The sequence below is a fragment of the Pristis pectinata genome, chromosome 7 (assembly GCF_009764475.1).
Source record: "Pristis pectinata isolate sPriPec2 chromosome 7, sPriPec2.1.pri, whole genome shotgun sequence".
NCBI lineage: Eukaryota > Metazoa > Chordata > Chondrichthyes > Rhinopristiformes > Pristidae > Pristis > Pristis pectinata.
Window position 1 is genome coordinate 56558806 of NC_067411.1, and position 25185 is coordinate 56583990.

Sequence of the window (25185 nt, forward strand, 5' to 3'; positions counted from 1 at the left end):
TACCTTAAGCCCTGCTTCGCTGATCAAGTTTTTGACCAGGCTTCTCATAAGCTTAATTGATATTTAACCACCAAGTTTCATCTTTAGCTTGCCATCACTTTACTTTTTGTTGGCTTGCTCTTAACTGATTGCCTCTGTAATGATGGATTATCTCTGTACATTCATACATCGGCACTACTGATTCCTGAGTCCTTCTCAAATCTTTGACATGATTAAAACATGGTGCATGCTGGATGCAGGACTTTCAATAAAATAGATTGATTGTGATCACATCAACTTAGCTTCTGGCCCCATATCCTTTCCATCACTAAGACCATCTACATCCACTGCAATAATATCATTCATCTCCATCCTTTGCTCAGCTTTTCTGCTGCAGAAGCCCTCATCCATACCATTGTTTCCTCTAGATCTGAACATTCCAATGCATTCCAGGCCATCATTCTCCCTTCCACAGGCTTCAGCTCGTCAGCTGCATGTTTCTAAACACTCTATTTTCACTTTATCCTTTGCTCTGTGCTCTCTGATCTATATTGGCTTCTGGTTCATCTACCTGGAAACTAAAGTTCTCATTCTTGTTCATAATCCCCAGCTGACTTCATTGTTCTTACTCTCTAGCCTCATCCAGCCCTGTATCACCAGATGAAGTTAGCTTTCCTCCAACTCTGGCCTGTTGTGGAGATACAAGACTGCAGATGCTGGAACCCGGAGCAAAAAACAAACTGCTGGAGGAACTCAGCGGGTCAGGCAGCATCTGCGGAGGCAAAAGGATAGTCGACGTTTCGGTCTTAATGTAGGGTCTCTACTCAAAATTCTCTCTCCCTTTGTACCCACAGATGCTGCTTGACCTGCTGAGTTCCTCCAGCAGTTTGTTTTTTTTGCTCTGGCCTTTTTTTCCACCTTCCACTCTCTCACTCTCTCCATGCACTGCTGCAACATCAGTTCCCTGGCCTTAAACTCTGTGATCTCCTCCTTAAGTCTCTCTGCACTTTGGTACCCTCTCTTTCTTAGCGTGTCTTTATAATCAACCACTTCTACTCTGCTTGCCAATGTCTGCTTTGATAATATTTGTCTGAATATGCTTCTGTGAAGCAGCTTAGGAGATGTCACTTTGTCAAGGATACTATCTTGGTCACATTTTTGTTGAAATGACTTGTTTTCAAGTGTTAAAATTATAAACAATATTTGGCTCACATACAAAAAAAACCTTTAATGGATTTAAACATTTTAAAGATAGCATTTCCAGCAGTCAAATGTTTTGATTGTCTCTATTTTCATGATAGACAGCCCTTAAATACAACAGACAATAATGATGGTTAACTTGACTGACTGAGTGGAAACTCATCAATCACTGTGACGTTGGTTTCCGCATGGTCCGAACTTCTGAATCAAGATTTCAGCTTGGTCTTTTCTGGAATATAAAAAGCATCAGCTAAACTGAGATGATAATCCTGAAACATGATAACTAATAATACAAAATGTTAGAACCTGCCCTTTATTTTTCCAAGTTGTACTAACATAGGAAGTAAATCTCTTCAGGTCTCTTTCGACCATTATCTCTGTGGTTATGGAACTATATTCAAAGAGAGTGAAATAATTTTTTGATTATTCTACAAACTCCTTCAAAGATTGGTTACAGGTGAATTTTAGGGAAAAACAGACCTTGTATTTATAAAGTTCAATTCATCAGCTCAGGAGACCCTGAGGCAGCCTATATCCGATGAAGTATGTCCAAGATGTGATCATATTTTGGGTCCTACATGATAAAAGACTAGTGAGTGGTCAAGAGAAGAAGTATTACACCATGTGTGATGTGGCTGACATTAATGGGTTAAATGAAGAGGATGTTCAAGGGATGGGATTGGAGGAGCATTGAGCTGCAACTAATTGTAGACTGTGCTGTCTTACATTGTGGCCCAGTGGCTGAAACTGTTGAAGAATCAGAAAGAGCTGAATGGAAGGAACCCCACATATTGCAAGATTGTCTGAAAGCGGTTTATGTTATTGTCACACTGCATGGAGCTGGGTGTGTACAGAGAACCTAAAATACTGCAGATGCTAGAAATATGAAGTAATAACAGAATGCTGGAAACACCCAGCAAGTCAGGTGGTATCTGCAGAGACAGAAATAAAGTTAACATTTCAGGACAGTGAAGGTCTCTCACCCAGATTCTACCTGACCTGCTGAGTATTTCCAGGATTTCTAGTTTTTATTTTGACATACAGAGGTGAGAGGAAGAAGGCAGAGCAGGAAAAGCCGAGATAAAATGGAAGATCAGGCAGCTTAAACGTATGGTACCTGCTCTCCAAAAAATTGGAGTGGTGCACAAAGGGGGGTAAATTTTGTTACTTTGTTAATGTGCTGGAAGTTTAGAGTTGCTGATTGATGTTGCATGAATTTTAAAAAGTATGTTGGATGTAGATGTTGCTCTCAGCCACTTTTTGTCCATCACCAACTGTCCCCTGGACTGAAGGGCAGTGAGGTCATTTCAGAAGGCATTGAAGAGTCAACCACACTGGAAGAGCCAGAGTTTCTGCCACATAAGGATGGCAGATTTTGTTTCCCTGAGCCAGACAGGTTTTCATGACAACCCCATAGCTTCATGGTCACCATTACCTTTCAATCCCAGATTCATTCAGTTAATTGAATGTAAATTCCTTAGCTGCCACTGTGAGATTCAGAATCACAATTCTGGATCAATAGCCTGGATTCCTGGACTCCAATTACAATGCTGTCCATTCATTTAACAAGTGCTAAGGATATATGGTGAGGAAGACACACCACATTAATAAATGAATGGCCCTGTCAAAAATATTCCCGTTGAAGATGTAACAGCAGCTTACACTTCTGAGCATGACTTCTCTCTTATCTCCGAGGTGATACTTACTGAGCTGCATTGCAGAGGTGGCATTCATTGTCGTAGGTTATGCCATCAGTTCCACACACAGGTATATAGCTTTTCGGGCATACTTGGAACAGCTCTCTTAGCTGCTCACAAATTGGCTGAAACACAGAACAGGATACTTGTAGTCACCAAAGCTGCAAAGCAAAAGCAAAGTAACGAGAGAGGCAGATGCAGTCAGCAAAGTACAAGGTCAGAGCTCACCTCAGTGGCTTCATCAGAAAACGAGAATTCTGCAACTGAAAAGCAAAAGGTGAAGGTCAGATCATCACCATGGCAACAACACATTGCAATGCAAAAGCTCAACAAACTATCAGCCTCTGAAATTCCACAAGAGGCTATTCTAGAGCTTGGATCAAAAGACTGCTACTATTAACCCCTTTTGGAATCAAAATCTGAATTCACTCTCAGGAAAACTATGGATGCTGACTCAATTGGGACTTTCAGGATAGGGTTTGGCAAGTCAACGATCTTTAACATTAACTCTGCTTCCCTCCCCAAAAATGCTGCCTGACCTGCTGAGTATTTCCAGCATTTGCTGTTTTAACTTCAGACATTCCCAGATGTTAGTGAGACAAGGGTAACAAAAACTTGGAAGAAAATACAGGTGAATGGAGTTAATGTTAAAGTTCTGCCCCATACTAATTCTTCAGTGGTTTCTGTATCACAATTAAAAGCTCCTCAACTGACCCTTCTTTAACACAGAGCCTTCCCTGTCTGAGTGACACAGTACGCCATGAATGCCAAGAATTCCCTGATGTAACTCTGGTTAATGAAGTGCTTCCTACACGGACTCCAAGAAGGGCCAAGGCACCTGGAGCAATAGGAGAGATCAAAGGCCTGCAGATGCACGAATCTAGATGAAAAACACAATGATGTTGGAGGAACTCAGCAGACCAGGCAGCATCCGTGGAGAAAAGCAGGTGGTCAACACTTCAGGGCAGGACACTTCTTCAGGACAATAGGACCTGCCCTCATCTCAGTTTCTATTTCCTTCCTTTCACCCCAAATTTGTCCCAAATTCTGCCCCTTCCCACCTTGCTGCCAGTCAGTCCAGCTTTTGCTGACTATAATGATGTCAGTGAGGAATTCCAGGCCCCGGGGTTCAGCTGTATTTATGAAGATCCAAAGAAAGGATCTTACAAATATGAACCAGAACTTCCAATGGTTAACCTATGCCTTCTTTAGATAAATTCTTCTTTCTGATTGAGAGGTCACCACCCTCCTCAGCCGTCCCCACCTCCCCCGCCCTATCCCACCCTCCCCATTCTCCCCAATCTCTCTCAACCGCCTCCAGCCTCCCATTTCCCCCACCCTACCCCACTCTCCCCACCCTCTCCCATCCTACCCCACCCTCCACAACTACCCCATTCTTCCCCACCCTCCTCCACCTTCCCCACCCCATATTTGCCCCTCAATTTTCATTGGCCCCTTCTCACCCTGTGGGTTAGAGCTTGCACCATGCAGCAACAGTTTTGGGGCAGCTGAAAGACACATGGCAGTTCCTGTAACATGATACCAAGAGCAGCCTCCAATCTCAGCGTGACCAAGAAGAAACATCTGATATGTCTGAATTAGAGATTGCAAATACTGAAAATGTGCAGCAGACCAAAGGCTCCTGAAAACCCGGGTTAAATCTTGGCCTGACACCATCCATCAAATGTTAGGTATTACAGGCTGGGAGGAAACTGCTGGATCCGTAAGGATTGTACCACTGCCAGTTCTCCACTGACACCTGGCTACTCTACATGGCATCAAGGCAGTACACCAGCTAGAGCTTTTACAGAATGCGTTTAGAGGGACCTATGGTAGCAGAGGAGCTTTAAAGGCTGATCTCAGTTCTGTTCTATAGTGAGAGGATATGAGTGGAATATTGCTGCTTGCTTACATAAAGCACAGATAACTGATTGTCCACTGAGGCATTCCCAACTGTGAATTTGTCCCCAGGATAGTACTGTCACAAAGTCTCCATTCTCCAACTTTAAATAGTCACTCACTAGAGGGGAGAATTTCACGGAGTGAATTTCTATCTTTGATTGAACTGTGAATGTTCAAAACTTGTTCCGAGCTGGATATTGCAGAGAAGTCTAAAGCTAACTGGGAGGGAGCTGATGAGACGGGGGCTCTGCATTTGCTAATTACTGTTATTGTCTGTGAGGAAATGGCACGGTAGTGTAGCCATTAGTGTAACGCTATTACAGCGCCAGCGACCCAGGTTCAATTCCGGCTGCTATCTGTAAGGAGTTTGTACGTTCTCCCTGTGACTGTGTGGGTTTCCTCTGGGTGCTCCGCTTTCCTCCCACATTCCAAAGATGTACAGGTTAGGAAGTTGTGGGCATGCTATGTTGGCACCAGAAGTGTGGCAATAGTTGTGGGCTGCCCCCAGAACACTCCACGCAAAAGATGCATTTCACTGTGTGTTTCGATGTATATATGACTAATAAAGACATCAAATCAAATCAAAGCAGTGGACGGGTCCCTTATCTGAATCAAAGAGTACAGTGTGCAAAGTCCATTGTTCATGTCTGTATTGTTGGTAAACAGGATCCTGTGTCTTTTTCTGTGGAAGAAGGCAGTGAAGAGCATTCTGTTCTCTGTACTATTCCCCTACAGAATCACCTTCCATTACTTCACAACCATCCCTGCGGCAGCTTTAAAGGTCTAGAGTCTAAACTAATACCACAACTTCTGGAAAATCTTTTTCCATGGGATGACCTTGGTGGAAACATTTCTGGTTGGGCTTGGATAAGGATACTTCATTGCAGATTTGCAAGCACTTTTTAAAAGCAGTGTTGTGTAATTGTAGTACCAATAACACATTGAAGATATACATCCATTGAGTTACAGAATTGCACTGTATGTGAGAGAGTCTGTGGAATATAACAAAGGAACAGGAAGCATGATATTTTCTAATCCTAGGTGTGTCCCTGACAACATATTGGCCCCGTTGTCCGATGGACAAATATCAACACAATCCCTCTCCCCTCAACTCCTCTACTGCTCAAGTGTGCTCGAAGGTGAAACCATGCACAAGATGTCAATCAGTCTGGGTGGTACCCTAATGATTTCTGTAATATTCTACAGGGAAAAGAATCTGTCACCCCTACTCATGTTGATGTAAGGCTTGATTCCTGTATCAAGGCACAGGGCTGATTCTAATTGCTCTTGGGACAAGAAGGAATGGACAAAAATTAAGGCCTTATGTGTATTTTAAAAATATCACTCTCCTGCTACTAATCGCTCACCCCCCAGTCATACAGCAGTTCACAGGGACATTGTAGCTTCTCAGTGACAGGTCTTTGGCTTCCTTTTGGAGATAGTCCACCTGAAGTAATTGAAAAGTCAAAAATCCTTTATTTTGATTAAATTTCAGCCACCAGACAAGTTGTGCAGAGGCTTGTTTGCACTCTATATGGGATGCTCATCACAGCACCTCAGGAAGGACACGTTGACAGAAGAGTGGGAACAGTGCAGGTTCACCATAATGACACCACAACTGAGGACTGTTAACATCACAAGGCCAATTTCATAGTTTTGATTTGTATTCCACAAAGAACAAGGTTGAGGGATGATTAGAATAAGGTGTTGAAATGTTAAAAGGAATGGATAGAAGGATCCAGAGGAACAACCATTCCCTCTGCCAAGGACAAGGGGCCTTCACCTTAACTGTTGAGCTGGACGATTTGGGAATTAAATTAGGAAGATAAAGAATAATAGAAATGAGAACACAGAAAATAGGAGCAGGCGTAGACCCATCGGGCCTCCTTCACCATCCAATAATATCATGGATGAACCAAAACCCCAACTCCATTTTCCCACCAGAATTCCACATCCTTTCATTCACTTAGTCTCCAAATGGTATCAGTCTTAGTCTTACCATTCACATTCCTATTGGAACAGAATATTCTAAAGATTCAGATTGTGAAGTAATTCTCTTCTCAGTTCTAAATGATCAATCACGTATCCTTCATTCTGGACACCTCACCCAGGGAAACAGCTGGTCAAAATCTACTCTTTCGTGCCTTCTAAAAATTTTGCATGTCTTGAAATCACCTCTGGGTCTTTTAAACTGCAGAGATTATGAGTTTGCTTTCCTCAATCCCTCATTATTGTCTTCTCATCCCAGCACTCAATCCAGTGAAACTTTAATACATCACATTCCTTCTCAGCTAAAGACTGGTCTCATTAATCCCCACCTGGATGTCTACCTACAAAAGATTGTGAATGCTGCACTAATGAGCGTTTATAAAAATGAGATTTTTTACTGCCTGAGGTTTAAAGAGAATTGAATTAAAAGTGAGAAATTGAGTTGGGTTTTAGTTTAGCTATGACCTCAGATGAATAGTTGATTTGAGGGGCAAATGGACTACTCCTGTTCCTCACAAGAAAAATGTTTAAATTGAAAGAGACATATTTAAGAATCAACCTCTTACTGTAAATATGTTTCCATCTTTATAAGATCCTGATTTCCCATGTGCCAAAAGTGTGTTACTAACTTTGTGCTTCCGATAGCATGACTTTCCCTCAGGTTTTTATGTGCTTATATTTTTTTTCATTTGGTACAGGATTAATATCAACAGGTTACACCATAAAACCCCGAGGCTACCTGCTCTCACATGTCACGTGTTTGGTCACTCTTAGGGGCCTGTATTGCTTTTTTTGAAGCCGGACCAGTTATGTTGGCACAAGCAAATCTTGATCTTTTTTCTTGTTCAGGGTGTCAGTGTCCGGAAACATTCCTGTATTTTCACACTTCACCAAATGTCAATGTCCATTTCAATTTGAATCTGGATGAGAAAGTTTAAGGCACGAGCAGAAAGACCAGATTCAGGTACATTAGTTGCGCTGATGTTATTTACTTCAAACCATAAAGAGAGGAATGGGAGAGATGAGAGTCCAATGTGATACAAAGAGTAACTTACCCACAGTGGAGAGGAAGCAGAGGGAGACAAGAGCAAAAGCTGAGAATGGTTTCATTCTCCTGCAGCAGAGGCCCGGTCAGTGATGTGCAGTCCTCGTCTTGTATGGACACTGGTCTCTGTGTGGAACAGCACAGGGTGGAGCTGGTTTATATAAAGGGATATAAAGGGAAGGTTGCTCAGTGACTCATTGAGCAATGTGAATCGCACAGAGGGTCAACATGGACTAGGATCACCCAGAGTGCGAGTGTGAGTGTATATATATACATATATTTGCAAGTATATATACTTGCATCTGTGTGTTTGTGTTTGAAGCAACAGATAACAGAAGCCGGAACATGTGTAAAGCAACACTTAGGTCTGGGCACAGCACAAACCTACGAGAACAAATCTCTTGAGGGTCATCCAGAAATGCCATGTCTTTATTGAAGTAGAACAGTGAACTCTTTGTCTCCTTAAAGCTGAATGTTACAAATAATGACAATTGGCCATGGCCTTGTGTATAAAGCATAGTTGTTCAATATGTCACCCAAGTATTCACATGGAGTTAATTGGGAATCCAACATGACAAATTGCTGCTTTGATTATTAAATAGCATTATTGTTGCATTGAACAAAACTGCACAGAAGGAGGCCATTTGGTCCATTTTGCCTGTGATGATTGTTTAAAAGATCTCTCCTGTCACCTCTAGGCCCTGCCCTTTACCTGTAGCATTCATCCACTTGTATGTTACTGAATCTACTTCTACCAAAATTTCAATTAGGTCACAATGACTTGTTGCATATAGATAAATCCTTATCTTACCTCTGGTACTTTTGTCAGTAACCTCTAATTACCAGCTCTCTGGGGAGAGGTGGACCTGCATTCTTGATGCAATCCCTGCAAGCACCCAGTTAAGCAAACACAGGCCTTGTGGAACTGTGATTGGGAGCCACTTGGGAGACCAGGTGCAGGAGGTCCCTGTCTGTGGAAAGAGATGATCCAACCAGCAGACTGAATTCATGAACCAAGAATGAGCTTGGTCATGTGCTAAAAAATCCTTCTGCCAGTGTAATTCTTCTGTCCTCATTTGGCCAATCCAAATGATTCATCATTTTCAACAGCAACAAATAATCTGCTGGAAAAACTCAGCAGGTCAAGCAGCATCTGTGGGAGGAAAGGAATTGTTGATGTATCGGGTCAAAACCCTCCACACTGAAGTGTGCCGCTCAGAACTGGGGTAGGGACTAATCAGTGCCTTATAAACTCTGTACGTTTCTATGTACAAAGCCAGAGATCTAATTTGTTGTATAAACAGCCTTCTCAACTTTTGCTTACCTGAACCCACTGATCTCTTTGTCATTACGTCCACTTCAAAGTTGTACCATTTAGTTTCTAATATTTAATATCAAGGATATCTTTCCACGTCCTTGTTATTAAACTGCAAGCCTTGCCTAGTTTAAATAGGAAAATGTAAGTTGTTCATTTTAATGTAAAGGATATGGACCAGAAGTTATTTGTTTAAATTGTGATTAAGTACTAAGCCTTGGTGTAGGGAAGGACCTTACAGTCACGGTTCATGGAATAGAACCATAGAACCATAGAACAATACAGCACAATACAGGCCCTTCAGCCCACCATGTTGTGCCGCCCTTCAAACCACTCCTAACACTATCTAACCCCTTCCTCCCACATATCCCTCTAACTTAAATTCCTCCATATGCCTATCTAACAATCTCTTGAACTTGTCCAATGTATCAGCCTCCACCACCACCCCAGGCAGCGCATTCCATGCACAAACCACTCTCTGGGTGAAAAACCTCCCTCTGACATCTCCCTTGAACTTCCCCCTCTAATGAGCCATGTCCTCTTGTTTTGAGCATTGGTGCCCTGGGAAAGAGGCACTGGCTGTCCACTCTATCTATTCCTCTCAATATCTTGTATACCTCTATCATGTCTCCCCTCATCCTCCTTCTCTCCAATGAGTAAAGCCCTAGCTCCTTTAGTCTCTCCTCATAATCCATACTCTCTAATCCAGGCAGCATCCTGGTAAATCTCCTCTGCACCCTTTCCAACGCCTCCACATCCTTCCTATAATGAGGCGACCAGAACTGGACACAGTACTGTAAGTGTGGCCTAACCAGAGTTTTGTAAAGCTGTATCATCACTTCGCGACTCTTAAACTCGATCCCACGACTTATGAAAGCTAACATCCCATAAGCTTTCTTAACTACCCTATCCACCTGCGAGGCAACTTTCAGTGATCTGTGGATATGAAACCCCAGATCCCTCTGCTCCTCTACAGTGCAGAGAATCCTGCCAGTTACCTTGTACACCACCTTGGAGTTTGTCCTTCCGAAGTGTACTACCTCACACTTCTCCAGATTGAACTCCATCTGCCACTTGTCAGCCCAGCTCTGCATCCTGTCAATATCCTTCTGCAAGCTTCGACAGCCCTCCACACTATCCACAACACCACCAATCTTTGTGCCATCTGCAAACTTGCTAACCCACCCTTCCACCCCATCATCTAAGTCGTTAATAAATATCACAAAAAGTAGAGGTCCCAGAACCGATCCCTGTGGGACACCACTAGTCACAGCCCTCCAATCCAAATGCACTCCCTCCACCACAACCCTCTGCTTTCTACAGGCAAGCCAATTTTGAATCCACACAGCCAAGCTTCCCCGGATCCCTTGGCCTCTGACCTTCTGAAGAAGCCTACCATGTGGAACCTTGTCAAACGCCTTACTAAAATCCATGTAGACCACATCCACTGCACTACGCTCATCAATCTTCCTGGTCACCTCCTCAAAGAACCCTATCAGGCTTGTGAGGCAAAATCTTCCCTTCACAAATCCATGCTGGCTGTTCCTAATCAGTCCATGTTTCTCCAAGTGCTCATAGATCCAATCTCTTAGAATCCTTTCCAACAGCTTACCCACCACAGACGTAAGGCTCACCGGTCTGTAATTCCCTGGACTATCCCTACTACCTTTTTTGAATAAGGGGACAACATTCGCCACCCTCCAATCCTCCGGTACCATCCCCATTGACAACGAGGACTCAAAGATCCTAACCAACGGTTCAGCAATCTCCTCCCTCGCCTCACGAAGCAGCCTGGGGAATATTCCGTCAGGCCCCGGGGACTTATCTGTCCTAATATTTTCTAACAGCTCCAACACATCCTCTCTCTTAATATCTACATACTCTAGAACATTACCCTCACCTACACTGTTCTCAGCATCATCAAGACCCCTCTCCTTGGTGTATACTGAAGAGAAGTATTCATTGAGAACCTCACCCACTTCCACAGCTTCCAGGCACATCCTCCCACCTTTGTCTTTAATCAGACCTACCTTTACCCTAGCCATCCTTCTGCTCTTTACGTACGAGAAAAAAGCCTTGGGATTCTCCTTAACCTTACTCGCCAAAGCCTTTTCATGTCCCCTTCTCGCTCTCCTCAGCCCTTTCTTAAGCTCCTTCCTTGCTACTCCATATTCCTCACGAGCCCTGTCCGATCCTTGCTGCTTACACCTTATGTATGCTGCCTTCTTCTTCCTAACTAGTTGTTCCACCTCTCTCGTCCCTCACCCATGGTTCCTTCACCCTACCATTCCTTCTCTGCTTCACCGGGACAAATTTATCCCTAACATCCTGCAAAAGATCCCTGAACATCGACCACATCTCCATAGTACATTTCCCTTCAAAAATGTCATCCCAATTTACACTCCCAAGTTCTCGCCTTATAGCCTGATAATTCTCCTTTCTCCAATTAAATATCTTCCCGTCCTCTTTGCTCCTATCCCTGTCCGTGACAATTCTAAAGGTTATGGAGCAATGGTCACTGTCCCCCAAATACTCACCCACCGATAGATCTGTCACCTGACCCGGTTCATTACCTAAAACTAGATCTAATATGGCATTACCTCTAGTCGGCCTGTCAACATACTGTGTCAGGAATCCATCCTGGACACACTTAACAAACTGCGCCCCGTCTAAACCTTTGGCACTAAGTAGGTGCCAATCAATATTTGGATAGTTGAAGTCTCCCATTGTAATAACCCTGTTATTTTCACATCTCTCCAAAAACTGCCTCCCAATCTGCTCCTCAGTATCCCTACTGCTACCGGGGGGCTTATAGAATATTCTCAGGAAGGTAATTGCCCCTTTCTTATTCCTAACTTCCACCCATATTGACTCTTGAGAGGGTCCTTCTACATTATCTATCCTTTCTGCAGCTGTAACCATGTCCCTGACCAGTATCGCCACCCCTCCTCCTCTTCTCCCCCCTCCCTATTCCTTTTAAAACACTGAAAACCAGGAATATTCAATATCCATTCCTGCCCCGATGTCAGCCATGTCTCTGTAATAGCCACAATATCATAGTCCCATGTACTTATCCAAGCTCTCAGTTCATCTCCCCTATTCCTGATGCTTCTCGCATTCAAGTAAATGCACTTTAGCCCATCCACCTTACTACTTTTGTAGCCTGTACTCTACTTCTCCTTCCTGAAAGCTTCTCTACCTGTCAGGTCTGACTTTTCCCCATCCCCTTCTTCCTCTGACCTACTCCTCAGGTTCCCTTCCCCCTCGCAATCTAGTTTAAACCCTCCTGAACCACCCTAGCAAACCTGGCCGCAAGGATATTGGCCCCCTTCAGGTTCGGGTGTAACCCGTCCTCTCTACAGGTCCCACCTTCACCAGAAGAGATCCCAATGATCCAAAAATCTAAAACCCTCCCTCCTGCACCAATGCAGGAAGTTAACATGCAGGTAAAGCAAGCAATCAGAAGGCAAATCAACAGTCAGTCTTTATTGCAAGGGAATCAGAGAACAAAAGTAAAGAGATCTTGCTGGGATTGACCAGAGCTTTGACTGGAATACTGTGCAGTCTTGTACCTACAGAATGACATACTTGTCTCAGAAGCATGTCAAGACCCTAGAGATTTAGGAGGAAGCAGGGACTGTTGTAGGAGCAGAAGCAGTCATGGGGAGTGTTAATTAGGACACTGAAAATAATGAATCATTTGGATTAGGCAAATGAGGAAAGAACAATTACACTGGCAGGATTTTTTAGCATGTGACTGAGGTTCTTCTTGGTTCATGAATTCACTCTGCTGGTTGGGCCATCTGTTTCCACAGACAGTGACCTCCCGCTCCTGGTGTCCCATGTGGTGTTCCACAAGGTCTGTGTCTGTTTAACTGGGTGCTTGCGGGGAGTGCAAGCAGCTGCTCTGGGGAAATGGTACCAATTATTGAGTTGTTAGAATAGAGCTGGTGTTCTTCACTCTTTCCTGACTGTTTGTAGTCCAGGGGCATCTGCTGCATTGTGCAAGGTCCTGTCAGTAGGCTAACATTGCTGAATTGTTCTGAGTCTAAATGATTTGCTAATGACCCTCAGGGAGGGAAACATAAGGGAGGCTTGGAGGCCCACTGCTGAGAACGTCAGTGGCACAGTAGGCCTGTGGTGTTGAGCACTATTGAAGAAAACTCATATAGGGGAAGGCCTTCCCTTTGTACACTTTGCTGTTACAGCAGAAGGTCGGGGCCAGGATCACTTTCATGCTCAGACCAGGAGCTGTCAGAAAGGTCAGTGTGATATTAGTAGGGGTCAGGGTGAAGCCAAGTTCCAGATTTCTAGGAGGAATGGGACCAGCAGAGGGAGGAGCTCAAGGGAAAGCTAGATAGATACATTGGTAAAGGGGAGCCAGATGAGGCTGGTCCCCAGTGCTGTTCTATCTGGCCTGGGACAGTCCACTTTTAGTTCAAACACCAGGCAACAAAAATCTCGACCAGTGGAACAATTCAAAGCTCTGCAACATTAGCCATGAATGGTGATGGACGATTAAAGATCTGTTGAGAGAAGAAGGCTCCATGAATATCTTCATTCTCAGTGATGCAGGACCAAACGCGAGTGTTAAAGACAAGGTTGAAGCAATTGCAAGTATGTTCAGGCAGAAGTGCCGAGTAGATGATCCATGGTGACTTCCTCCTGGGATCCCCACCACGACAGAAACAAGTCTTCAGCCAAATTCAATTCACTCCATGTGACAGCAAGAAGCAGCTGAGAACAAAAGCAATGGGACGAGACACCATCCCATCTGTAGTCCCGGAGACCTGTGCTCCAGAACTAACTGTGCCTCAAGCCAAATTGTTCCAGTACACTTTAAACACTGGGACCTATTGATAAGGAGAATTAACCAGCTACGTCCTGTTCACAAAAACTGGAACAAATCCAATTTTGGCCACTCACTGCCCAATCAATCTACTCCCATTCATCAGCAAAATAACATCATCATTGCCTGACCTGCTGGCTGTTTCTACCATTTCCTGCTTCTATAACTTGTTCACAGATGTCCTTTTGGGCTTTGCCAGAATCACCCCAATCCAGACCTTATCATAGCCTTAGTCCAAGCATAGAGCTGAATTCCAGAGGTGAGTTGAGATTGACTACCTTTAATTATGTGTGGCACCCTGGCAAAAAGGAACTCAGTGGGAAACACGGAAAACAAACCAGTAGTTGGAATTCTACCTGCACAAAGGAAAATGTTTGTGTTTGCTGGAGGACAATCATGCCAGCCCCAGGACATCACTGCAGGAGTTCCTCAACACAGTGTCCTAGGCCCAACTACATTCAGTAGTTTTATCTACGATCTTCCTTCCATCATAAGGTCAGAAATAGGGATGTTCACTGATAATTACATATTTCTCAATTCTGTTTGCTACTCCTCAGCAAATAAAGTGGCCATGTTGGCATTCAGCAAGAGCTGGACAATATGCAGGCATGGACTGTATGTAATATTTGTGCCAAAAGTTGGTAAGTTGGTTTATTATTGTCACATGTACAGTGAAAAACTGTTTTGCATGCCACCCATACAGATAATTTCACTACAACAGTGCATTGAGGAAGTACAAGGGAAAACTATAACAGAATGCAGAATAAAGTGTTACAGTTACAGGGAAAGTGTAGCGGAGACAGACAATAAGATGCAAGGTCATAACAAGGTAAATTGTGAGGTCAAGAGTCCATCTTATAATACTAGGGAACCATTCAATGGTCTTATAACAGTGGTGGGAGGGGGTAGAAGAGAAAATGTCCAGGGTGGTTGGGGTCTTTGATTATGTTGGCTGGTTTACCAAGGCAGCGAGAAAGTGTGGACAGAGTCCATGGAGGGGAGGCTGGCTTCTGTGATCTGCTGAGCTGTCTCCACAACTCTCTGTGGTTTCTTGAGGTCTCGGGCACAGCAATTGCCATACCAAGCTGTGATGCATCGATAAAAATTGTTAAGGGTCAAAGGGGACATGCCAAATTTCTTTAGCCTCCTGAGGAAGTAAAGGCGTTGGTGAGCTTTCTTGGCCATGGCGTCTATGTGGCTGGACCAGGACAGGATATTGGTGATGTTCATTGATCTTGAAGCTAGGATCTTGAAGCTCTCAACTTTCTCAACCTCAGCACCGTTGATGTAGACAGGAGCATGTACACCGCTCCCTTTCCTGAATTCAATGACCAGCTCTTTTGTTTTGCTGATATTGAGGGAAAGGTTGTTGTCATGACACCATGTCACTAAGCTCTCTATCTCCTTCTTGTACTCCGACTCATCATTATTTGAGATCCGGCCTACTACGGCGGTATCATCTGCAAACTTGTAGATGGAGTTAGAGCAGAATCTGGTGTATAGGGAGTAGAGTAGGGGGCTGAGCCTTGTGTTGAGAATAATTGTGGCAGACATGTTGCTGCCTATCCTTACCGATTGCGGTCTATTGGTCAGCAAGTCAAGGATCCAGTTGCAAAGGAAGGTGTCCAGTCCCGGGTCTAGGAGTTTGCAGATGAGTTGCTTGGAACTCTAGCATTGAAGACAGAGCTGTAGTCAATAAGCAAAAGTCTAACATAGATGTCTTTACTAACCAGATGCTCCAGAGATGAGTGCAGGGCCAGGGAGACAGACTTGTTTGGGCAACAGGTGAATTACAGTGGGTCGAGGTTGTCTGGGAGGCTGGAGTTAATGCATGCAATAACCAGCCTCTCAAAGCACTTTATGATGGTGGATGTCAGAGCCACTGGGCAGTAGTCATTAAGGCACATTACCTTTTCTTTTAGGTACCGGGATGATAGTGGTCTTCTCAAAGCAGGTGGGAATCTCAGGTTGAAGTAGGGAGAGATTAAAAATGTCTGCAAATACCCCCGCCAGCTGATCTGTACGGGATCTAAGGACACGGCTGGGGACTCCATCCAGTCCAGATGCTCTCTGTGGGTTCAAGCTCCGGAAGACTGATCTTACGTCTGCAGTGATGACTGTGGGTTCAGGTGCATTGAAGGCTGTTGGGGTGGGTGGTGACATTCCATTCCCCTTCTGTTCAAAACGTGCATAGAATGCGTTAAGCTTATCAGGAAGGGATGTGCTGTTGTCGGCAATGCTTCCTGACCTTGTTTTGTAGCCCTTTCTCACGTGTAAGCCCTGTCACAACTGATGGCAGGTCTGGGACTCGATATTCCACAGGACAGAATTTAACAACCTATACTTGTTATTCAATAGTATTTTCATCATTGAGACCCTGTCATTGACATTTTGGAGGTCACTATTATCCAGAAGCTCAGCTGGATCAGCCACATAAATACGGTGACTACAAGACTAGCTCAGAGGCTGGCTATTCTGCAGCAGTGACTCATCCCCTGTTATCCTGCAGCCTCTCCAACATCTACAATGCACAGGTAAGGGGTGCAATGAAATTCTCCCTATTTGCTTGTGTGCAGCTCCAACAAGTACTGCACCAACCAGGACATAGTAGGATGGCATCTCACCCATCATCATAAACGTCCGTCCCACTCCTCCGTCTGTGCACTGTGCTGCATTGTGCAGCATCAATGAAATGCACCACAGTTACTGGCATGGTCCTCTCCAATATCATCTCCCAAGCCTATGACTGCTGCCACCTTAAAGTCCAAGGGCAGCAAGTAGGAACACTGTCTGGAGGTTCCCCTCTAAATCACGTACAAGTCTGATTTGGAAGTAATATCATTAATCCTTCATTATCTAAATCCTGGAACTTCCTCCCCAATAATACAGTGGGAGTACCTTCACCAGAAGGACCACAGTGGCTCCATGAAAGTGGCTCACTGCTAACTTCCCAAGGGCATTTAAAGATGTGAAGTCAGATCCCATAGAATAAGTAAATAATAATTAGTAATTCTGTCTTGGTCGCTGTTGAGGCTTGATTCTGTGTGAGTGCTTCGTGAAAAGCATGAACCAGCCTTGTGTAGATGAAAATCCCAGAGGTGGCATCTAGACATATATTGCACACTGCTGGATGCCTCTGCAGATGTCTGGGCTCCTTGGTGCACTAGTGCATTGATACATGGAGGTGCTGGAAGGAAATTCTCGGACAGTCCAATTTGCAGTAAGCCTCTGATTCTCCATTAAATTTTACTTTTGAAAGCTCAGTAGAGCTGCAAAATGGGGGTAGAGGCTCAATCAGATAAAAGCAATGGGAAGTCATACCTCAACCTTACAAAGGTCTGATTGTCGCAACCTGCCTAACCTACTGAGCAGGAATCTACCCCCTCCCCAAATCCCAACAAGCCCTTTGGTCTTCAATAAAAAGTATAATCACCCCCTTCCTTTCTCATGACCCCCCTTTATCTCTCTTATATTGCACTACTTCCCACTCCCAGCTCATCCCACCCCTCCACTTCTGCATTTATGGATGATTCTGTGATCTCCAACACACACCATGGAGCAGAGTTCGCAGGCACTGAACTCCAGAAGGCTGTGGCCTGATCAGACTTACTTCAAAGAAAGCACAGAGGAAATACTCTCTCAATGTTTGAAGGTGATAATGTTCTCCTGATGTGCTGTAATAACCCAAACCCTAACCTTAATCTTAACCCTGATCCTTATACCAGTTATTATAAGGCCCTTAAAACACATCACAGGGCAGTTCCAGCTCCAGTTCCTTAACTGAGCTCCTGCGTTCTCACAAGGTCTGGTGAGGGCAGGAGTGCTTCATTGACACTTTGGCCATTGACGCCACAGACAGTTGTCATTGTTTGTTACATTCATCTGTAAGGAGGAGTACAGGGATTCCAAGAGCTCACTGTGTACCCAAGAGCAGATGGAAATGCTGGCTGACCTTCCAATGATTGTGTCCTTGTAAGTTCTTGTTGTGCTTGGGCATGTACACTGTTTAACACTGTAACACTTGTCCTGGAGTATTATTGTTAACTGTTGCCTCACTCACACTCTGGGTGATCCTAGTCCATGTTGACCCTCTGTACGATTCACATTGCTCAATGAGTCACTGAGCAGCCTTCCCTTTATATAAACCAGCTCCACCCTGTGCAGTGCAACACTGACCAGTGTGGATACAAGAAGAGGACTGCACATCACCGACCGGGCCTCTGCTGCAGGAGAATGATACCATTCTCAGCCTTTGCTCTTGTCTCCCTCTGCTTCCTCTCCATTGTGGGTAAGTTACTCTTTGTATCACTGTTTATGGTCAAAGATCTTCACTGCTGCAATTGACAGCTTTTACTTGATCACAGACATCCGTCAACTGGGTCAACTCATTCTGATGGAGCCTGAAGCATATAGAGTCATAGAGTCATACAGCACGGAAATAGGCCCTTTGACCCAACAGTTCCATGCGGACCAAGATGCCCCATCTAAGCTAGTCCCATCCTCATGATATTTGCTGTACCACCTTTAAGCGTTTTGCAAATCAGTGTTATAACATGGGGAAGTAAGGCATCCAACTTGTCAACAGCAGGATGCCACAAACAGCAAATGAACGAGCAAACAATAGAAACTTAATTGTAAAATTCAGCTAGACGAGATCAAGGATCAGAGCTCTCACATCCATTTTACTGGATATTGAATGTAATTGAAGTAAACGAGTCTCGCACATTCTGGCAGTGAAGCCATTCTGGATCACTGTCACAAATCACATAGCAGGAAATGCAAGATTGTCAGTGAAGTGGAAAGTACTGACTGAGCCCAGTGTAAATGGGCCCTCAGAGCTGGAAAGGATAATGCAACATACACATTTCATCAGTCTTTATTGGGAAGGCCTGAAATTCAGCCACTCTTTGCCACTTAATGAAATCCTCTTATACAGATACCGATAAATACACATGTTACAACCCAAAGGTCTGGTGCACGCCATCTTGGTTAAGGCTAAAGAATCAGGGTGTAAGTGCACAGTACTCATGTCTGGAACCGGTGTAAATAAGTTGAATATAATTTTTCAAAACCTCCCACTGCATGGCTGGTTTGTCCTAAAGCAGTCATTGCAAAGTGTGTTCTTTAAAGCAGGAATGTTGACATGTTAATTTGCCAAGGGGCATTATGAGTGCTTCTTAACAGTATCACTGCTGACTGCATCTAACAAGGTAAGTTTTTAAAGCTTACTTACCACAATATGGAGGTGACAACTGCAGGACTACCCTTCCCTCTTTCACTTCCCCGAATGGGAACGTGATACCAGCAGGAGCAACAAGTTGAATTCCAGCTTCCCCATGAATGGTCTGTAGTTTTCCGGAGCTCATTCTCCAGCTGGAACAGAATCCAAAATAGTTGTGCCCGCATCTCTAGATTACAGTGTATATAAAAGGTGAAAATATGTTGGGGATTTTTTTTTGCCTCTTGTGGGCATGAATTCACCCCATTCCACCCATTTTCCAGAGTATCCACACACCATTTGCTAATAACAGATTTGGTCACCAGGTCACTGGTGATGTCACACTTCAGCCAGTCTATTGGTAGCACAAGACCAAGGGCTAGACGGTAAGGTGGCGCTCCTCCCTCTGTGTGGAGGCTTTGAGTAAACATGCTTGCATCTTCTTCACAAAATTGGAAGAGGACCATGTGAAGAAGGTTTGATTGCAACTGAGGTTCTAGTCCCAGTCCGCAGGCAAAGTCAACTGTTGTATGGTCTCAGAGGAAACGCAGGTCACTGGTGCTCATCTCATTCACAGCAAGGGCATCGTGGTCAGATTGTGGCTGCCCTTGATTGTCACCAGCAATTTGAGATCCATTGTGGAGTTTGCTTCCAAAGAGCAGCACAACATTGTCACTTCTCCTGTGGTGAAACAGAGTCCCATGGATGGTGGATTTAACTGTGTGAGTAAAATTAGTTACAAAGCCAGTCTGTTTGATACTCACAGATCTCCTCTCATCATCTAAATGGAAGTACTGGAAGGAACAGCCAGAGGAATTCCCACATTCAGGTGTCTTCTTGCTCTAGGGACTGAGTGCATTGCACAAGGAGAAAGAATTGTTCAGGTATCATTGCAAGACACTGAGTAGTGAGCAAAACATATTCTAATTTGGATTAAAATTTACACACAACAGGAATCAATGGCTGCTGTCCTACTTGACTTTGCTTCAGGCCCAGGAGTTTACAGAATGCCACCTGTCTTCACCAAAGCCTCCTGGGCTGCTACATTTCCTACATAATGATAATGACTCCATTTCAAAAGTGTTTGGGGCCATGTTGAGGTACTTTAATGGATCTCCAAAGATGCAAGTCTTTTCTTTTTCTTTGCAGAAAAATTGCCAAATCTCCACCAAATGAATGCCCCACTAATCCATGACTACCTCTGTAAGGCAGTTGAGATTTTGAAATCTTTCCTTTCATTCACACGGCTACCTCACAGCTGTGCCTTTCTCCACAAGGGCGATTTTCAGTGAATGGTATAAAACATGGATGTCACAGATCTTACTCAATTTATTTTATTCAGGAACTTTTTAAATGCTTTGTGGTAGGGGGCAGGATTCACCAGGATTAAAGTGGAGGTTTTTGCTGCTCTTTCTCTCAGGCCTCCTCACCTCTTCACCTCTCATTTCATCAGAGAGAAGGGACTGATGGGAAGAAAAAACCCATAGAAATGCAAGGCTATTTGTGCCTTGTTTAAGATCATTGCACAGATTCAATTACAGATCTACAAAATACTATCTGGAAATGCATTCCCACATCATCAACAGATAAAGATGCAGCTAAAGAGTAGAGTGCTATTTTCTAAAGTTAATCTATCAGTCATAGGGAGATACAGCACAGAAACAGCCCCTTTAGCCCACCGAATCTGAACTGAGCACCAATCACCCACTTACACTAATACTAGTTTTTATTCTCCCCAACTCCCCCCAGCTTCTACCACTCACCCTCACACCAGGGACAATATACAGTGGCCAATTAACCTACTAACCCGCGTGTCTTTAGGATGTAGGAGGAAACAGGGAGAATGTACAAACTCCACACAAAGAGCTCCCGAGGTCAGGATTGAATCCGTGTGGATCGAATCTGTGTCTCTGGCTGCGATGAAGCAGCTCCAATTGTGTCACTGTGCTGCCCTAATATTCCTGGTATGTTGCTCTCTTATTCAGGAGTAGTAGGGATAATCCAGGAAACTACAGTCCAGTGAGCCTTACATCAGTGGTAGGGAAATTATTGGAAAAAATAATTTTATGTTCACTTGGAAGGGCAGGGACTGGTTAGGAGGTTTTGTGCAGGGGAGATCATGTCTCACAAATCTGACTGAGTTTTTTGAGGAGGTAACTAAGAAAATTGGTGAAGGCAGGTGGGTAGATATAGTATACGTGGACTTTAGCAATGCTAGTGTCAAGGTACCACATGGTAGGCTGGTCCAAAAGTTTAAGGCACATGGAATCCAAGGTGAGCTGGGTAATCAGTTCCAAAAGTGGCTGGGTGATAGGAGGCAGATCATAGTGGTGGAGGATTGTTTTTCTGACTGGAAGTCTGTAACAAGTGGTGTACCGCAGGGATCAGTGCTAGGACCTTTGATGTTTGTTATATGCGTAAATGACTTGGATAAGAATGTAGGTGGTCTGATTAGTAAATTTATTGATGGCACAAATAGTCTTTCTTTTTCAATCTTTTTATTAGTTTTCAAATTAATACAGATTGATATATAGCATCAATATTTATACATGTAATACAAAGAGATCAGGATAACAATCATAGCATATATAATCATAAAGAACAATAAAATATTTAAAAAATCTGTAGATCCAACGATCTCTTACTAAATGAATATAATATAAAAGAAAGGAAAGAAAAAGATTTATTATATAAATTTAAGAAAAAAACCCAAATCAATAAAATAAAATTATAAACAATATAAACTAAACAAAAAAGAATTTTTTAAAAAAAAACAAACAACAAAAAAAAGAGAAAAAAAACTGGGCTAAAATTTCTCAGTAGAAACAGAGCAATATTATGTCGTCAAGTCCTTTCCTCCAAGTTGGAAAGTTATTGAAAGGGGATCTACATCATGTGAAAATATTGAATAAATGGACTCCAAATATCTTCAAATTTAAGCGAAGGGTCAACAGTACCACTCCTAATTTTTTCCAAGTTTAAACATGATATAGTTTGAGAAAACCATTGAAAAGTAGTAGGGGGTATTGGATCCTTCCATTTAAGCAAAATGGATTGTTTGGCCATTAATGTAACAAAAGCAATCATACGGTTAGCAGAAGGAGATAAATGGCCAGACTCTATCCTTGGTAATCCAAAAATTGCAGTGATAGGGTGAGGTTGTAAATCAATCTTCAATACGTTTGAAATAATGTTAAAAATGTCTTTCCAATATTTTTCCAGAAGAGGACAGGACCAAAACATATGTGTCAAAGAAGCCACATTCAATTTACATCTATCACATATAGGATTTATATGGTTATAAAAATGAGCTAACTTATCTTTGGACATATGGGTCTTGATGGCACAAGTAGTCATAGATAGCAAAAGTGGTTGTCTAAGGACACAGAGGGACATAGATCAGCTGGAAAGTTGGGTAGAGCAGTGGCAGATGGAATTTAATCCAGACAAGTGTGAGGTAATGCACTTTGGGACGTCAAATGCTGGCAGGACATAAAGACTAAATGGCAGAGACCTTAGGACTGTTATGTCCTGAGAGGCCTTGGGATGCAAGTCCATAGCTCCCTGAAAGTGGCGACACAGGTGGATAGGATAGTAAAGAAGGCATTTTGCATACTTGTCTTCATAGGACGAGACATTAAGTATAGCAGTTGGAACGTCATGTTGCAGCTGTATGAAACATTGGTCAGGCTGTACGTAGAGTATTGTGTAGCAGTTCTGGTTGACACACCAGGAGGAGGATGTAGTAACATTAGAAGAGATTCACCAGGATGCTGCCTGGAATGAAAGGCTTTAGTTACAAGGAAAGATTGGATAGGCTGTGTTTGTTCTCACTGGAGGCTGAGGAGTGACTTTATAGAGTTTTATAAGATTATAAGGGGCATAGACTTGGACTCAGGCTCTTTTTCCCAGTGTGGGTGAGTCTAGAACTAGATGGCATATGTTTAAAAGGTGAAAGGGTAGACATTTAAAGGAGATCTGTGTAGTAAATTTTTCACTCAGATGGTGGTAGTTATCTGGAATGACCTGCCAGAGGATGTGGTAGAGGCAGATACAATTACAAGGCATTTGGACAGGTGTTTGGATAGGAAAGGCATAGAGTGATATGGGCCTAATATAGGCAAATGGGATTAGCATAGATAGGCGTTATGGTCTGCATGGATGACTTGGGTTGAAGGGCCCATTTCTGTGTGGTACGGCTCTATGGCTCTATGACTCATTAAGATCCACAAGAGTGTAAATACCCATGGAAGCAATGGTGTTGTTCAATATGAATGTGTGTAACTCACTCCCACACGTTCCTACATATACCTTCTCTTCCTTTTCTTACACACAGGTCGTGTTAAGATCCTGTAGTGAGCAATTTTTTTTTCAGATTTATTATGGCTCATACTGAGAGCATACAAATCCATTCAAGATACCAGAAGATATAGAGCAAGTTTTAGTGAGGATCTAAGTCACATAGTGAAATACCAACAAAAAATCCTGCTTCTCTTCAAAGTCACATAAAATTTTACACACCTCTGAATCAAAACAATTGTGGGAAATCCACATGCATGGCTCTTCAGCCTGAGGGGAGAATGCTACCTGAGGGTCGCATTGGCTGTACCTCAGTGGTAGAATTCCCTTTCCATTGAGTCAGTGGTTTCTGAAATGGGTTCAAATGTCACTCTGGAAACTTTAATTCATTGTCTAGACTGAAGTTTCAGTATGGTAGAGAGACAAGAGACTACAGATGCCGGAATCTGGAGAAACAAGCAGTCTTTTCCCCCTATAGATGGTAGAACATAGCGCATTACAGCACAGTACAGGCCTTTAGGCCCACAATGTTTGACCCACTGTTTGTTGGAATAGCGAGAGTTCTGCACTGAGGAAGGTGATGCTTTTCAGGTGAGATATAAAACAGGTGCCTATTGTCTCTATTTGGTTGAATTAAAGGACCCTATGGCATAATACTGAAGAGAGGAAGCTCACCCTACTATCCTGACCACTGTCTATGTCTCGGCCAATATCTGGCCATTATCACATTGCTGTTTGTAGAAATCTGTGATGCATAAATTGTTTGCCATATTTCCTGTGATACGCTGATACTGCTATTCAAAAGCACTTTCCTGGACATGAATTATTTCATGCTTCCTAGCTTGCTTTCTTTCCTTTGTGCTCTCTTCCTTCTTCCTGCCTTCTTTTCCCTTAGAGATATGCTACTGAATTTACCTGCAATGTGACATTGTCCCAGTTACCTAAGTATTTGTCTCTCATATCTGCAGTTGTTGAAACTTCTGAGAGTTATGCAGAGGTAAATGAAAAATATTTTCACAGCTCATTTTCATCATGAATTTATCATTTTGGAGAGATTGGCTCACATAATTAATTCTCTTCTCTGTTTCAGCCACTCTGTGGGAGGATCCAATTAGGTACAAAATGCCCCACCAAATATGAACCAGTGTGTGGTACTGATGGGATTACATATAAAAATGAATGCTTCCTATGCCTCACAATCCGGTAAAGACATTTTCTTGAGCTTGTTTGCATTGTAATCGCATGTTAATATAATGTGGGAGGGCAAAGTACAAATTGAACAGCATCCATCACACTTGGTTCCCACATGAAAAATTCCAGCAAGTGCTAGCAAAATTTACTGGTCACTGGAAGGACCGCAGTGGTTCAAGACTGTTGCTTATCAATTCTGGTCATTTGCACGTAATATTTTCCACGGTATTTAGAGTCATAGAGTCAAAGAGTTAAACAGCAGGGAAACAGGCCCTTTGGCCCAACTGGTCCATGACGACCAAGGTGCCCCATCCAAGCTAGTCTCATTTGCCAGCATTTGACGCATAACCTTCTAAACCTTTCAAATCCACGTACCTGCACAACTGTCTTTAAAAGTTGTTATTGTACCTGCCCCAACCACTTCCTCTGGCAGCTCATTCCACATAGATTTCACCCTTTATGTAAAAAGGTTGCCCCTCAAGGTCCTACTAAATCTTTCCC